The 15,076-nt window shown below is 45.6% G+C and overlaps 1 pseudogene; it reads left to right on the plus strand.

The window, feature by feature from the left end:
- Nucleotides 1-13,271, plus strand: part of LOC144805629 (uncharacterized) — a 58,307-nt pseudogene extending 45,036 nt beyond the window's left edge.
- Nucleotides 13,272-15,076: the final 1,805 nt, after the last annotated feature.

Here is a 15,076-nt window from a genome sequence, read left to right on the forward strand (position 1 = left end):
TCTGGCTCACGGTGGTCTCATGGTCCTACGAGTGGGGGGGGGGGGTAATCTGGTCTTGCTCATGGTGGTCTCATGATCCTACAGGTGGGGGTAATCTGGTCTGTCTCATGGTGGTCTCATGATCCTATGAGTGGGGGGGTTAATCTGGTCTGGCTCATGGTGGTCTCATGATCCTATGGGTGGGTGGGATAATCTGCTAAATTCTGTGAATAGATTGAATCAAGTGTGATTGTTCGATCTTTGCTTTTTAACTGTATTTTCCAAATTGTCGAAGTCGTGTCAGTGAATGTCAAACCTGTACATTTCTGGTTAATGAACCGTTCGTGGAGAGCGGCGGCATCCACACAGTCATCGAGTTGGTATTTTTCAGAAATCAGTCTACAGCGAAGCATTGTTACTGGTTACCTGCTGTTCCTCCAGGTTCCTGGTCTACTAGTTTGGGGATACCTTTGTTCTCTTTATAGCATCACTTTGTTTACTGTGGGGTAACATGGGCTTCTCTCCTCCACACTTCCACTAAGAGTTATTGCATGGATTCAGAGGAGAGGAGGGGGGGCCAGTTCAGACGTTCAGTGCTTCAGGGTCTTTAACAGCTTTATTTAGCACCGTAATGACTCTTGGTTTGGTTCCAGAATCATGCAAGTCTTCCATATCTATGGTGATTCACAAGAAAGGGGGGGCGAGATGACCCCTCCAACTATCAGCTAATTTCCTTCCTAGACAACATCATGAAAATCTTTGGGAAACTCTTACAGTCACGACTCGAGACCTGGACAGAGGAGAACTTTATTTCTCCAACCTTCAGGCCGGATCTTGAAAAGGCCAAAGTAGAATCGACCCGGCTCTGAGGTTGTACATGATCTGTATGAAGTACGTGTCCCTGGAAACTCCCCGCTCTTTGTGGTCTTTGGAGACCTAAAAATAAGATTCTATTCTGTTGCCGCTCCGTCCTTCGGAGTCTTCTGGCGGAAGGAAGTTCCCAAGCAACTATTTGAGTATCCGAAAGGATCTGCCCCGCGGCAATCATTCCAGAGTAAGATTCAGTGTAAAAGGAGAATGCACAGAGAAGTTTGAAATAAACATTGGCGATGGGCAGGGTTGCATACTTGCCCCAGCTTTATTCAACATTCACATCAATGGAACTGATTCTCTCAGGAATCTTGGTCTCCATGTTCCGATATTGGAGAAGGAGAGTATTCCGATCCCGCTGGTTGCAGATGATACAGTAATATTAGCGCATACTGAAAAATCAATGCATCAACTTTTGGAAGGCTTCGAGCTATTCTCTAAAGTACAGAAGTTAATAATCAATAAATAGAAAAATATATGATCATTAATCCTAAATCAAAGTTATTGTTGACATTCAGTATTGATAGTAAACCAACTAAGCTAATTAAAACATGGCTACCTCGGCATACGAATGGATGACCATTTATATTGGAAAGCTCATCTGGCGAAGTCGGAAACAAACTTGTCGCCACGATTCTACATTTTGCTAACTCAAGCAGCACGAGAGAGAGCAATAAAACTAGCACTGACACATTCAAGACAAATGCACGGGTGGCCTACTCTTATGGTGCAAACTGCGGGATTTTACGAAGGTTCACGCTGTTCAAAAACTGGGAAAATGTTCTTGTGACGTGTACTGATCCTGGGTCCTGGCACCCCAATGACAGTATTAAGAGCTGAGCTGGGGTTCACCGGAGGATCTCATCCCGTAAGACACCGGGTGCGAGTGTGGTCGACTCCAGCTCTTCCCTCATATAGAATGGTCCTGAAGGAACTGTGACGATGCAGGAATACAATAGTTTACCCTGGTTCAAGTACATTACGAACGTTCTAACATACACTAGTTGAGTAAAGCAATAGAATAACCTGGAACTGATGAATAAGCCAACCAGAGAACTGGTTAAAAAGAAATATTGCCCATTCATGTGGCGCAAGCAAGAAGCCAGGAAAGGCATCCTTGCGACTAATTACCAGAAAGTAAAATGTGAACCGTGCTGGGAGCCGTTCAAGGACTTGCTGTTCCCTCCTGAGAAAAGGGCTTTATATCTCATGTTCAGATTAGGGACTCTTCAGGTGGGGGCCTTTGCTAAATCATGGGTAAAGCCCCTGGAGGCGGATCTAACATGTGTCCCAGTACATAAGGGGGCCCTGAGTCATGCATGTGTTTTATGCTGCTGTGTGATATGTCGCTTAAAATCCAAAGGTACTACCTACGTCCTCGTTTTCTAAAACGTAATCTGAGATGCTGCAGTGCAGCACTTTTCTTATGTTATAGAACTGATCGTATGGAGATCTGCCAGGCAGTTGCTTCGTATACACAGACCTACTACAGACAGCAGCGAAGGAAGTGGGTGCAAACCATAAACCAACTGTAGTGATGGTTTTGCCATTTTCCGAGTTGTCTCTGGGGGCTGTGGTCGTCCTTTGATATATCTGCCCTCATAAACTGGAGTGTGGCTCGACTCCGGTATTAAAGGCACTAGGGCAAAATGGACGACCAGGAGCCCCTTATTGACTGGACAGAGCATCGAGAGGTATTGTTGCACATTTCTACTTGCACCTGCACTTTATAAAATGCTCGCTTAGGTGTTGGACGTCTATTGGCCCATATCTAAGGGTTCATTTCCATAGGGCTGTCAGCAAAACTGTAATTATTTGGTCAAATCCTCGTTTTGTAACATAATAGATAACGTTTGCGCAGCAGGCTTGTGCTCTTGTTTTATTTCTGTTGTTTATAAGACAGCTTTCAGGCTTCCTATTAGGTTTAATTGCTCTGAGTAGGCAACAAGCAGACGGAGACGCTGGTATCTGCACCTCGGTATGCGCTTGTTACTTAGGACGCTTTGTAAGATCTAATGACCGCTGTATCTAATTGATTGTTTTTAATAGTGATGTATGTCATCCGTTTGCACTTGCACTTCACGTCAGATCATGGATTATGCGCAAAGTGTAGTATTTATATGATCTGTGCTTCAGTCGTTTTAAATTAACAAGAATTGTGATTGTTTTATTACGTGCTGTAAATATCAATGTTTTAGGCGTTATGGCATAAACCGCTGACAATAAACCTTTGCCACACATGCAGGAATGCTCAGTGTGTTGTGCGCTGCAAGATTTAATATGGACGTCTGTGGAAGTGTGTCCCTCCAGAAAGCAGAGTAGATCATACGGGGGTCAAGAAAGGTTTATTTAAGTATCACAGCTACAGAGACCCCATCCTTCATCAAGCTGAGAACGAATGACAAATGTCTCTATTCCAGCCCAGGGCCCAGCACCCATCCTCACATTCCAGAGTATCATGACACAGGACGACACACCTTCTCCAACTCACACATTCTAAACTTAAAGAAAATAAAAGGAAACTTAACTATGAATGCAAATGATACAAAGAACATAATAGAGAATGCAGTTACGATCTTTGAAGAACTTAACAAAGCGATTTTATAGGCAAAGAGAAAACTGGGGTGCATGGCAAATGGGAAAGAGCTCACTTTAAGAAACACAATCGTGCAAACGTCGGGAAATAAATTTCAAGCGAAGTGTCCCAGAGCCCCTTTCTCGTGCAACAGGCTCTTTCACCTCAGAGCCCGAATCAGGCCCACCAGTTGCGGTGCTGGTATTAAAACTAGCACTCGCCTGGCACTTCGCCACTCGACTTAGATTCCAAATTCTATGGTCACTCATCTTTATTGCATTTTTGAAAACCTTGATAACCTTAAACGGAAGACTGCATTTGGATCTGGGAGACTTCATCTTGACCCAGTCTCCCACGTCGATCACTGTTCTCTTTACAGCCCTCCTTTTATCATACAAGATCTGTATTTTTTTATCACCTCTTTCTCTCTTTCCAGTCCTCAACACTGCCCACTGTTAGACCTGGTAGCATTGGCATGAGACTCTCTTCCACTTCTAGTACTGCCATGTCGACTTGGTAAGTGCACCCACTGACCAGTCCCTAAACCTTCCCTTTTCTACATGGTAGCCACCCCTAAGATAGGTCCTAGGGCAGGGTGCATTGTATGTGAAAGGTAGGACATGCACTGATGTGTGTAGCATGTCCTGGTAGTGAATTACAGCCAATTTTCTCTTTCACTACTGCAAGGCTACCTGTCCCCATAGGCCGGAATGGCAGTTTGGTTATAACACCTTATAATCTTAACTATCCCAGGGAACATGGTAGAAAAACAAATTTAATATGCCTGAATTCAGAATGATAAAATACATCTTTTAGTGAAGTTGGTTTTAAACATTCTGTGTTTGAAACTACCACTTTTAGAAATAGGTATTTTCTTGCCTAACCATCCAAGCCTGCTTCTGCAAGGCTGTGTATTCCATGTCTGGTTTGTGAGTGACAGGGGCTGAGGGGGCTCCAGGAGACAGGGTGAGTCAGCACTGGGCTGAATAGACCTATCTGCATGTAGAGTGGTGAGAGGAGTAGCACATGGGCCTGAATAGGGCTGTGCCTGCCTTCCACAATGCTGGCTTCACCTCCTGTGGTGTGTCTGTTGACCCTGGCCCACCCTGACAAAGGAATAAGTTGTGCACTGGCAGGATGCACCAAGAACTGGTTTAGACTATGTACAGACACTCTCTGCTTTCAGAGACAGAGGATTTGTGTGTATAAAAAGGGGGACCCAGACCCCAGAACTTTAGATCACTTCTGGGAATCAAGGAGAATAACAAGAGAATCAGCAGGAGTTTTTGACTACCTCTATACCATTGTGTTGTTTGCTGGGGATGGCCTGCAGTGGTTTCTTTATTGCCAAGGAAAGGAGAAAAGACTTTTATTGAAACTTTCATCATCTTACAGAAAATCTCCAAGGGCTAGAATTTAAGCTTGCCTCCTGTCTGAAGCCTCAGGGATACAAAGACTTCACCCCATCTGCTTGCCTGCATCTGGAACTTGCTTTTCTGGCTGCTACAGAAGGAAATTGCAAAACCGACGCCGGCGAGCAAAGCCATAATCTGCATCGAAGCCGTGAGCGCTGCTCTGACTTACAACGTAGACCCGCCGCCGGCCGCCGTGCCATATCGACGCCAACAAGCGACATCTTAACCTGCCACAAGCCCTGAGCGCTGCTCCGACTTTGTGACATAGGCCCGATGCCAGCTGCTATGCTGCATCGCCTCCAAAGCCGACATCATTGTGGAATCGATCCTCGACGTGGGTGGTCAAGAATCCATCGACAGCGTGACATTGTACGGAACCGTGGTTTCGGCGCTATCGTAAGGAACCAACGCCTCCCCTGCTTTGTGCAAGCATTGAGGACCTGACGCGTCGCCTCCCCTGAAGCAAGGAACCGACGCAGCACAGCGCCAACTATGCTGCGAGCTGTCTTTATTTTCACTTTTGCCAAGGTACTGTTCTTTGTGGGTCTGTTTTGACTACGTGCTCGAAGCCGCGCACCTCACGGTCGGCGCCGTACTTTGGGATTTCTTTGACCTCGACGTCGTGATAACTCCAGTTGGGGTTATCTGTTGCTAAAAACTGCGTTTAAGTGAATAACCTATTTTTGAGCTACTTCCACCATCTTATTTCTGCTTACAGTATTGTGTATTTTTTTCGTTTGAGTCTTGTGTTAAGTCTATATTAGGAATACTTATTTTTATATAACCTGTGTAGTGTACACCTGTAGTGTTTTCCCTGTATTACTGTATGTGTTCACAAATGCTTCACACAGTGCCTCTGAGATAAACCTTCCTGCTCGTGCCAGGCTACCACAGGGTTGAGCAGGGGTTATTTTAGGAGTGTCACCCCCTTACTCTGACTAGAATCAAGGGTCCCTATTTGGACAAAGGTGCAAGCCATTGCCGTTTAGAGACCCCCAGTTCTAAAACCCACCTTTTCATCCACTAAGATTCTTTTGGCCGTTACCCACAACGGAGTGACCTCCATGTTGGGGACCCATCCTTTAAATAAACGAAAGGGAGTTTCACCAGTGGAAGAACAAGAAGTGAACCTATACTCGCTAACCTACTTCCTCATGGCCAACTCCCAACTTTCACCACAGACAACAGCTTGTTGCAGAGTCTCTTTAACAACCTTGACAAACCTTTCCACCACACCATTGCTTTGTGGATGGTACAGGGACAGGGACGCCTTCTTATGCTTGATCCCCCTAGAACTCAGAAACTCTTCCATGACTAAGGTTGTGAACTGAACACCATTGTCTGACAAGAGTGTTAACTGGAAACCCTCACGTTCAAATAACTCTTCTAGAAACTCAATCACTTCACCAGACTAAACGGAATAAACCACCTTTGATATCAGGCCAATGGCAAAACATATCAATACACACAATGAAATAGAGATCCTGAGTCTTCAACTTCACAGGTCCCAAAATATCTATAGAAGTGTCCACCACGGACCAGTAGCCTGTTCCCTAATAACCATGGGTTGCGTCCTGCACTTCAATATCCTGTGATAACACATACATTCAGCACATTCACGCACCAACCTCTCTACATGTACATCCATGGCAGGCCACCAATATTCTTACCTGATACTTTCCTTTGTCTTGGCAATGCCCATGTGCAAGGTGTGAGCAGTCTTTACTAGCTTATCCCTTAGTGCAAGGGGTGCAACCAACTCACTACCACACACGAGGAGACCTTCGTCCCCCGCCAGATCTTCCCTAACTTGCCAAAAGCCTTCGAGGACCTCCTCACAGTCCTACTTCTCACACTAACCACCTGTGACCATGGTGAGGACTTTCTGCAAGTCTAAATCGATCATGTGATGTTCCCTCCACTCTCTCTCTGAAATCAACCCTTCGCTAATCATACACAAATTAATTCCTTCCTCCAATTATTCACCTCCAAACCTCTCAACATCATCTGTCATTTCATACTCCACACCACGAGTCTTGACAGACAGTGTGCCAGAACTGTAGAGCCACAACCCACTTCCGTTCCATGGGAGACAGAGTCAATTCCTTTCTTGGAGAAGACCTCCCTAAGAGGTTTGTGGTCAGTACGAATTCTGAACCTTTTCCCCCACAAATCCTTTATCAGCTTGCGCACTGCCCAGGAAAAACCCAGAGCTTCTTTTTCCACAACAGAACAGTTGCATTCAGCACACCTCAAGGGCCTAGAGAGGAAAATAATCATGTTAACCTCCCCATCAACCTTTTGCAAAATAACTGCTCCTAACCCCTTTGAGCTGGCATCAGTGATGAGATAAGATTCCTTTGTGGGGTCAAACCTTCCTAGACAAGGTGCTTCATTCAGATGTTTCTTAATGCACTCAAACTCTTCCTCACAGCCCTTGGACCAAACAAATGTGCCTCCCTTCTTGAGGAGAGACCTCAAACAAGAGGTTTTCCCTGCAAAGTTCGGAACAAACTTGTAATAAATTCAGCCATGCTTAGAAACTTTACAAACTCTTCTTTGTTCAAAGGGTTGTGCAAATTAAAATGGTGCTTACCAATGAGTGTTTAGGTTTGATGCCTGCAGCGGACACAAAACGCCCAAGGTACTCTAATTCTTTGACATCAAATTTGCACTGGTCAATAATAAGGGTGAGGTCAGCATCACATAACTTCTTCAATACTGACCTCAGCCTCCCATTATGTTCCTCAAGATCCACACCAAAGATGAGCACATCATCTGGGTACACCTTGAAACCCTGAAGGCTTCCAAGAATGCCCTCCATCGCCCTCTAAAAAACGGAGGCTGCAGAAATCAGTTGAAAGGCATTCTTAGAAACCTAAAGGTATCAAAGGGTGTTAACCAGGAGGTAAGGTCCTGGGAAGAGGTGTGAATGCTCTGTATGTTCTGAAGAGGAGTGAAGGCCGGCCTGGTGATAGGCGGAGGTCAAGTCCAAGGAAGAAAAATGCCTTGCCCACTCAAGAGAACACAGCATTTTAGTTATGTGGGTGAAAGCATAATGATCAACAATAACTGCTTTGTTGAGCTCCCTCAAGCTGACACAGAGCCTAGCCTCCCCATTGGCTTTGCGGGCCATAACAACAGGAGAGACCCACTCCGTTGCTTCAACTTCTTGAATGATAAACTTTCAAGAGCTAAGAGATTGGCTAATTCAACTTTCATGCTCTCCCTTACTTACAGAGGTGCATTTCTGACCTTAGCTGTTTTTGGAACAGAGTTAGATTTGACCTTTATCCAATGTACATAGTTTTTGAAACAAACACAGTCCACCAGCAAAGACCTCAAGGAATTCCTTGATCCAGTCTCGATTAGCATTACTAACAACCCTAACTGGTGGTAATTATTTTAGGCAGACAGATCTCATTGGGATAAAGGCAGCTATGTAGATCACGTTGATGGAAGCAACTTATGAGCGAGTCCCGCTTCATCGAGACATAGATTTTACCAGGGATGACTCTCCCTTTGAAATCAATTGTGACAAAGAAATAACCCAGCAACTCAATAGTCACCATACCTTAACCTTTTGGTCTAATGTCTGGCTTCAACAGGGTGAGTTTGCCCAGCAGATTACACTCATAAAATGTTTTGGGGACTAGCGGTATCTTGGCCCCAAAGTTGAAGAGCATGCTCACTGGAGCATCATTGATCAAAACTAGCTCCTGAGGGCCATCTCTAGCATTCCCTGTGACAGGGAGAACATTGATTCCTTCCAAATCTTCTTCATAAAGATAAACTTCCCTGACTTTTTTATGCCCGTGGCCCGATCTGCAGCTCTTTGATACGTGACCTTTTCTCTCTTTTTGCACATGGCCTTCCAACCTGGGCAGTCTTTAACCCGTTGACTGTGGCGCGAATTTCACCGCTGTGCGGGCATATTAATGAGTGGGTGCAGTTCGGACAGCCCCTAGTCGTCCTCCGCACATGCCCACTGTGACGTTAGGGGGCCGTCCGACGCACGCAACGGGTTAAAGTTGGCCATATGGCCAGAGTTGCCATACCTGAAGCACTTCCTCTGAAAATTCTTTGTGTTAAAGGGCTTTGAAGTGGTGCTCAATTTGGGTTTAACAAATCTATCCACCACCACCTTGACATCAATGTTCTCCTTTTTATCACCTGAACTGTCTTTGCGTATAATATCAACACACACTTTTGAATGCCCTTGACTTTTGGATATGGTCAGCACTTCTTAAGGCGATGGTGTGTCTTTTTGCCACAGGGCATGTCTCGTTTTGTCGAGGGCGCATCCTAACATGAACTAATCTCTTAAGCGATCCTCTAAAGCGGCACCAAAATTGCATGTGGAAGCCAATGTGCGCAAGGTAGTTATGTACTGTTCGACCGACTCATCCTGCCTTTGCATCCTTCTGCCGAAGTTATAAGTTACAAGGACAGTACTCACTTTGGGGAGGTGGTGCAAGTCCAACTTTTTGAAGCAGATCTCGTATTCATTAAGAGTGTCGGAGGCGGGGGGAGGAGCCAAGCTCGTGACCGAAATGGCCGCGTTGTAGCTCGGCTCCGTCAGCCTTCCTGCCCAACACGCAAATCCTGTCGAATATCCTGCCCCGAGACGACACACTCGGGAAGAAACGGAAACGTAAAGCATCGCTCGTACTCACCGTCTGACTTGGGAGCTCCTGCGTGCTGTGGTTCCGAAGTTGTACTCCTGCTTGGTCCGGGGCCTCCGCGGTGTGGAGACCGGGGCCTCGCCTACGTGGACCAGCCGGGGTGGCGGTATCAACGACAGCCCCAGATGGGAGAGAGGGCCGACTGTGAGAGGCCGTTGTGCGATTGTCCCGGTGGATACTGACCGGGCCTGCTCCTGCGGCCGCGAGGCCCAGTGTGGGGCGCGGTGCGCCGTGGACGGGGGATGACCGTGTAGGGGGGTGCCCCCCGTTGCTGTCTCGTCCGGCCATCCTGAGGCCCTGCGCCCGGAGTCGGCTTGTGATGGCCGCGGATGATGGTACAGGCGGACCCCCCGACTTTTGTGGCGCACCCTTCTGCGCCAAGATTGCCATTAGCGGAGCCTGTGTGAACTCCAGGGGTGTCCTCGCTTAGGAGCCCGCTCCGGGAGTCGTGGAGGGTGGCGACAGAGCTGAACCCGTAAAATGGCGGCCGACGAGCTGGGACACGGATTTCCTCAGGACGGCGGACTTCTGTTGCTGGATCGCGTGGGGGCCTGGACATGTGAGCGTGAGCCCACGATTGGTGATGTTCTTGACGCCCTGCGATCCCTGCATGCGGCCTTGGCCCCCGGTGCCCCTGTGGAAGGTATGCGGTCCGCTGCCATCTTTGATTGACCGCTCTTCATGGATACGGCTCGGCTTCGTGGTGACGCTCCTTCGTCCCCCTCGATCGCTGCGAGGAGTGCTACCGCTGTCCATCGACAAGTCTGCAAGCCTGCGGCCCTGAATCCTCTGGCGTTTTCGAGTGTGGAGTGTGGGGACGTGGGCTCCGTGTTGGGGCCCAATCCTGCCCGAGTGTCCGAGGAGCGTTGTGGACTGCTGCTCCGATCTACTTCGATGAGGTTGTGCTATTGTACTGCGGGGGAACCTCTGCTTTCCTATATGGCGAGACTGAACTCCTGGTTTTTGTTGCTCTTTTTGTCACTGTTGAGAGATCCGGACTGCAGAGTAGGACTCTTGTTTTGTTACTGGTTACCGGAGCCCCCTGGTCTGCACCCTTGCCTTGCTTTTTTCCGATCGGATGGCCTCCCCATCTTGATGTGTTTGCTTCCCACTGCTACCTTATGTGTGGTAGTGATGTCTAAGAAAGGCCAGGGGTGAGCCGAACTGAACTCTGAGGACTACCGTTGAACAGATTGTGATGAGGCTGACCCCCACTCATGATAATATGGACGATCCCCTTGTGAGTTTATGATACCTGAGACTGTGCCGATCTCGTTCAGACGTAGTATGATTGTGTGGTTGGGCCGAGGGCTGGGGCCGAACGTCTCGTTTGATGGTCCCCTTACCCCTCCCTCTAGATTTCTTCTTCCCCCTTTTTTGTCTCTTTATTCCTCTCCTTCTTCTTGCCTTCACTATATTTCGGGTTCTGATTTAGGGCGACAGACATGCTGCTGGGGGGGGTAGGCCGTAGCCTTCTGCAGGGGTGCAAGGTGGGGTGGGTGGGTTGGGGCTTTTTCGCTGTTTTCTTTTACTTAGTTATATGGCCCTTTTGTGTCCCTTTATAGGAGCGCCGCGTCTGTCCCTGTCTCCCATGGTATGATTGAGGGTGGGGTCTGTGGGTGCGTTGTTCTCCTTTTTGTGGCTACGCCGCATTTCGACTGCGACTCACATGCCCACCTTGTTGGCGATATCCTTACTTCTTTGCGTGCTTATTGCTGTGGGGTGCTTGCATCGGCGCGGCGTTCCCTCCTTCTTGTTTATATACTTCTTTCCTTTCCCCCTCCCTTCTCCACTCTTCTTCTCCTCTAGGCTAGTATGGCGGGTGACTATATTCACTGTCGATATTCCGGTTCCTCTGTTCTGTTTAAAACGTGTAACTGGGTGTTGGGTTGACAAGAGACGAGCCACGATGGGTATTGCTTTGTTATATGGCATCTATTTCCAGACTGATGTAAAATGTTGCTGATAATTATCCATATTGCTGCCCTTCTGTTTTGCTGTTGCTTAGTGGTCCGCTTTGGGAACTCGGATTTATATATACTGCAATTGATCCTGCGATACTCCTTATTATAAAATTAACCTTATTTGCTCCTGTTCGATGGCCGTACTTATCCTTTCTAGCCTGTATTGATTGCTCTGTATAGTTGGCTGATTCCGGAGACCATCATTCCGGAGTCATCGGCTGCTCCTACTGTGTCGTGGCCGGCCTGATTGGTTGTAGGCCCGTATTTGTATATTCCTTACTGCAAAATAAAGGTTTTTTAAAATTTTTTTTTTTTTTTTTAAAAGAGTGTCGGAGTCACTTTCAGAGAGTTCAGGAAGGTACTCAAAGAATTCTTGTCCCTCAGAGCCCAAGCAATGCATTAACAATGAGGCTTTCCTCTCTGCACTTAAGGAAGTGCCACAGACACGAGCATAATGTGTGGAAACCTTCTTCCACGAGAGAGGAGGAACTTCTGGAGATGTCAACAAGAAGGGAGGGGCAGTGACATTTTGCATGATGTACGAGCTATGTTTTGACCTAGTTACTACTTAAGGGTGATTTTCAGTGATCTGCGTACAGTGCACAATATCCACAAACCTTATAAGCTGTGCGCATCAGGGGAACTGCGTGAAACTTCAGCAATTAAAATTTAGGTCTATGCGCACAATGCCAGAAACTGTATTTGCTGTGCGCATCAGTAGAACGATCAGCCCGATTACTGATGGCACATATTTATTCAGGGAGGAGTCACTTTAGTTTGGTGCTCAATTCCATGTGTAAATGTGAGTCTGGTGGTGCCTGATAACTAAAAGGATTCAGAGGGGGTGGTATGCACACCTGTTTCTTCTTTTTGAAAGCAAACTTTCGTTTTGTCCATCTTTATTTCGATATTGCGCTTTGCGTGCAAGCCTGGGTAGTGCCATGCCCTAGATGCACCAATTCATGTACAAACAAATGGGGAGGGTGAAAATCACCCTCCACTCCCTGGCTGCACTGCATTTATATGATAATTCCAACCATTCTCAATCAATTTTGTCCATGTTTAAACAATAATCTTTTTTGTCCACGATTTAAACGACACAGTTTCATTTCTTTTGACTAATCCACACATATCCAAATTGTAGTTGAGAAGTTTCTGATATTCACGTATGCCAATCCAGGCTTCCATTACGAAAATATGATCCCAGTACAACAGAGTGTTCCAAGCAGTAGTTCTTTATTCATAACCCAATGCATTTCGGGAAGATCATTTCCCTTCGTCAGGGGACACTGAAAGTCAATATTTACAGAGATTACTAAAATATATTTTGAAGGTTTGCATGTCACTTAATATCAGCAAACGTCGACAATTAATTCATTTTCACACTCGCTATTATACATGCTGCATGCATTGAAATACTTCTTTGCCACCCCTGTGGTCTAGGACCTCAAATCCCTCCCTTCTGTTCCCGCTCTTCCTGACCTACATGTGAACGATACATCTGTCATCTGAATATCAAACACATTTCACTCGTTACACCATTATTCTGCTGCCCTCATTTGTTTGCGTTCCTCATTCACGATACCCTATCTCAGTGACCCGACCTCCTTGCAGTCAAAGACATCACATTATTTTTAATTTACTTGAAAAAAATAGCCACTTCGTATCTTCCATTTAAGCGTGTGCGCGGCGCTTTATACTTCCTCAACGTTTGAAAAACTGCGCGCCCCTTACTATTATTCAGTTATTTTCATACCTGCTATTTTTCATTCAGGTTGAATGAAAAATAGCAGGTATGAAAATAACTGAATAATAGTAAGTGTAAGTAATACGAAGTGGCTATTTTTTTCAAGTAAATTAAAAATAATGTGATGTCTTTGACTGCAAGGAGGTCGGGTCACTGAGATAGGGTATCGTGAATGAGGAACGCAAACAAATGAGGGCAGCAGAATAATGGTGTAACGAGTGAAGTGTGATTATTGTTTAAACATGGACAAAATTGATTGAGAATGGTTGGAATTATCATATAAATGCAGTGCAGCCAGGGAGTGGAGGGTGATTTTCACCCTCCCCATTTGATAACTAAAAGGCACATATTTGTTTACATACAATTTCATATATGTCTGATTTATTATTCCTATTACAGTGCCTTCTACCTTGAGAAGGCCCGTCCTTTTGTGAGGACAAAACCCATGCCGACAAATGAGCGACCTGAAGTGTAATACTGAGAAAAAGTAACCTGGAGAATTGCTGTAAATTAAAGTAAATGAAAAAATAATAATAAAGAACTGCATAACAACAGCTGTGTGACCTGAATATAGTCCTAGTCTGTGATTACCTTACAGTGCTCACATTATCATCCACGCTAGAAGAGATGGGAGCCTGGGGTGTCTGGTCACAGAAGCTCATTTACATACAAAGGGGGTGACAGCCTGTTCACAACGCACAGCACAACTTGTTTACGTAAAGTGCTAGTACACAGAACAGGTTACAGTCTTGTGTCTCTTTTAATCATTTTCTTTAATATATCCTGCACCTTGCTCTGTTCTTCTCTTTCTCTCATTTCAATTCATAGCAAATTACTCAAATTCATTATTGCTTTATCAGCACGTCACAAGTCGGGGGTAGCCACAGTTTGAAGCGGTCCCCCCACTATTATCTAGAAACGGGACTCAGTTCCACATAGCTCCTTAGCCTGCAACTGGTAATTGTTACTTTGTGCCCAAGCACTGCAGACACAGGCCTCTGAGTGTTTGTTTGTGTGAGTGGCGCAAGAGAGGAACAGAGAACTTGACACAATTAGTCCTTCTATTGCTTAATACATTGGCTGGATAAAGAATAACGTCAGGAAACAAGCGCAAATTAAAAGCATATTTTATTTATTCGCTGAAAACTGTTTAAAAATGTAATTTCCAAGTTCCACATATCTGTTTAAAAATATTTACACTTTCAGTCCTTTTTCGAGTTTAGTTACAAACTAATAGTGGGCAAAACACATGATGTATAAAAACTGAAACCAAAAACGTATTTTTACATTATTTTATGTTTCTTGTTTATTGTTTTTAAAACAGGCCATCAACCTTTCACGTGAAAATTATAAGGGCCTGACATCACTTCTTGTGATGTCACTACATGTGACGTCACTGTGATTTGCATATGATAATGGGCTCCTTCACTATTTTCCTTACTTGTGCCCTGTTTATTGGCATGACATGGGTCTATAGGTATTAAAAATAAACATAACATTCACAGGTGTTCAGCCCATTTCTCTGGTGATGTCACACATTGGCATGTATTCGGCTGCTTCTTCTATTTTTAGATGAGTACAAATAACGTACGTTCCCCCCTCCTTCCAATTAGTTTTTTTTTCTCCCCCTTTCTTTGTCTCTCTCACTCTCTTTATCTCCCCCCCTCTCTATCTCCCACACACTCCTGTTAGCTTTAGCTTCATGAATGTCACTGCCACTTCTGGCATTCATACGACAAATCCTTCAGAACATTTGAGGACAAGGGACAATCAAGTGTGGAAGATGAGTTGCTGGGAGTGCAACTGATTGTCCTGGCACATATATGCTTTTGTTGTGGGAT

Source organism: Lissotriton helveticus, assembly GCF_964261635.1.
Source record: "Lissotriton helveticus chromosome 1_1 unlocalized genomic scaffold, aLisHel1.1 SUPER_1_unloc_17, whole genome shotgun sequence".
NCBI classification, from domain to species: Eukaryota; Metazoa; Chordata; class Amphibia; order Caudata; family Salamandridae; genus Lissotriton; species Lissotriton helveticus.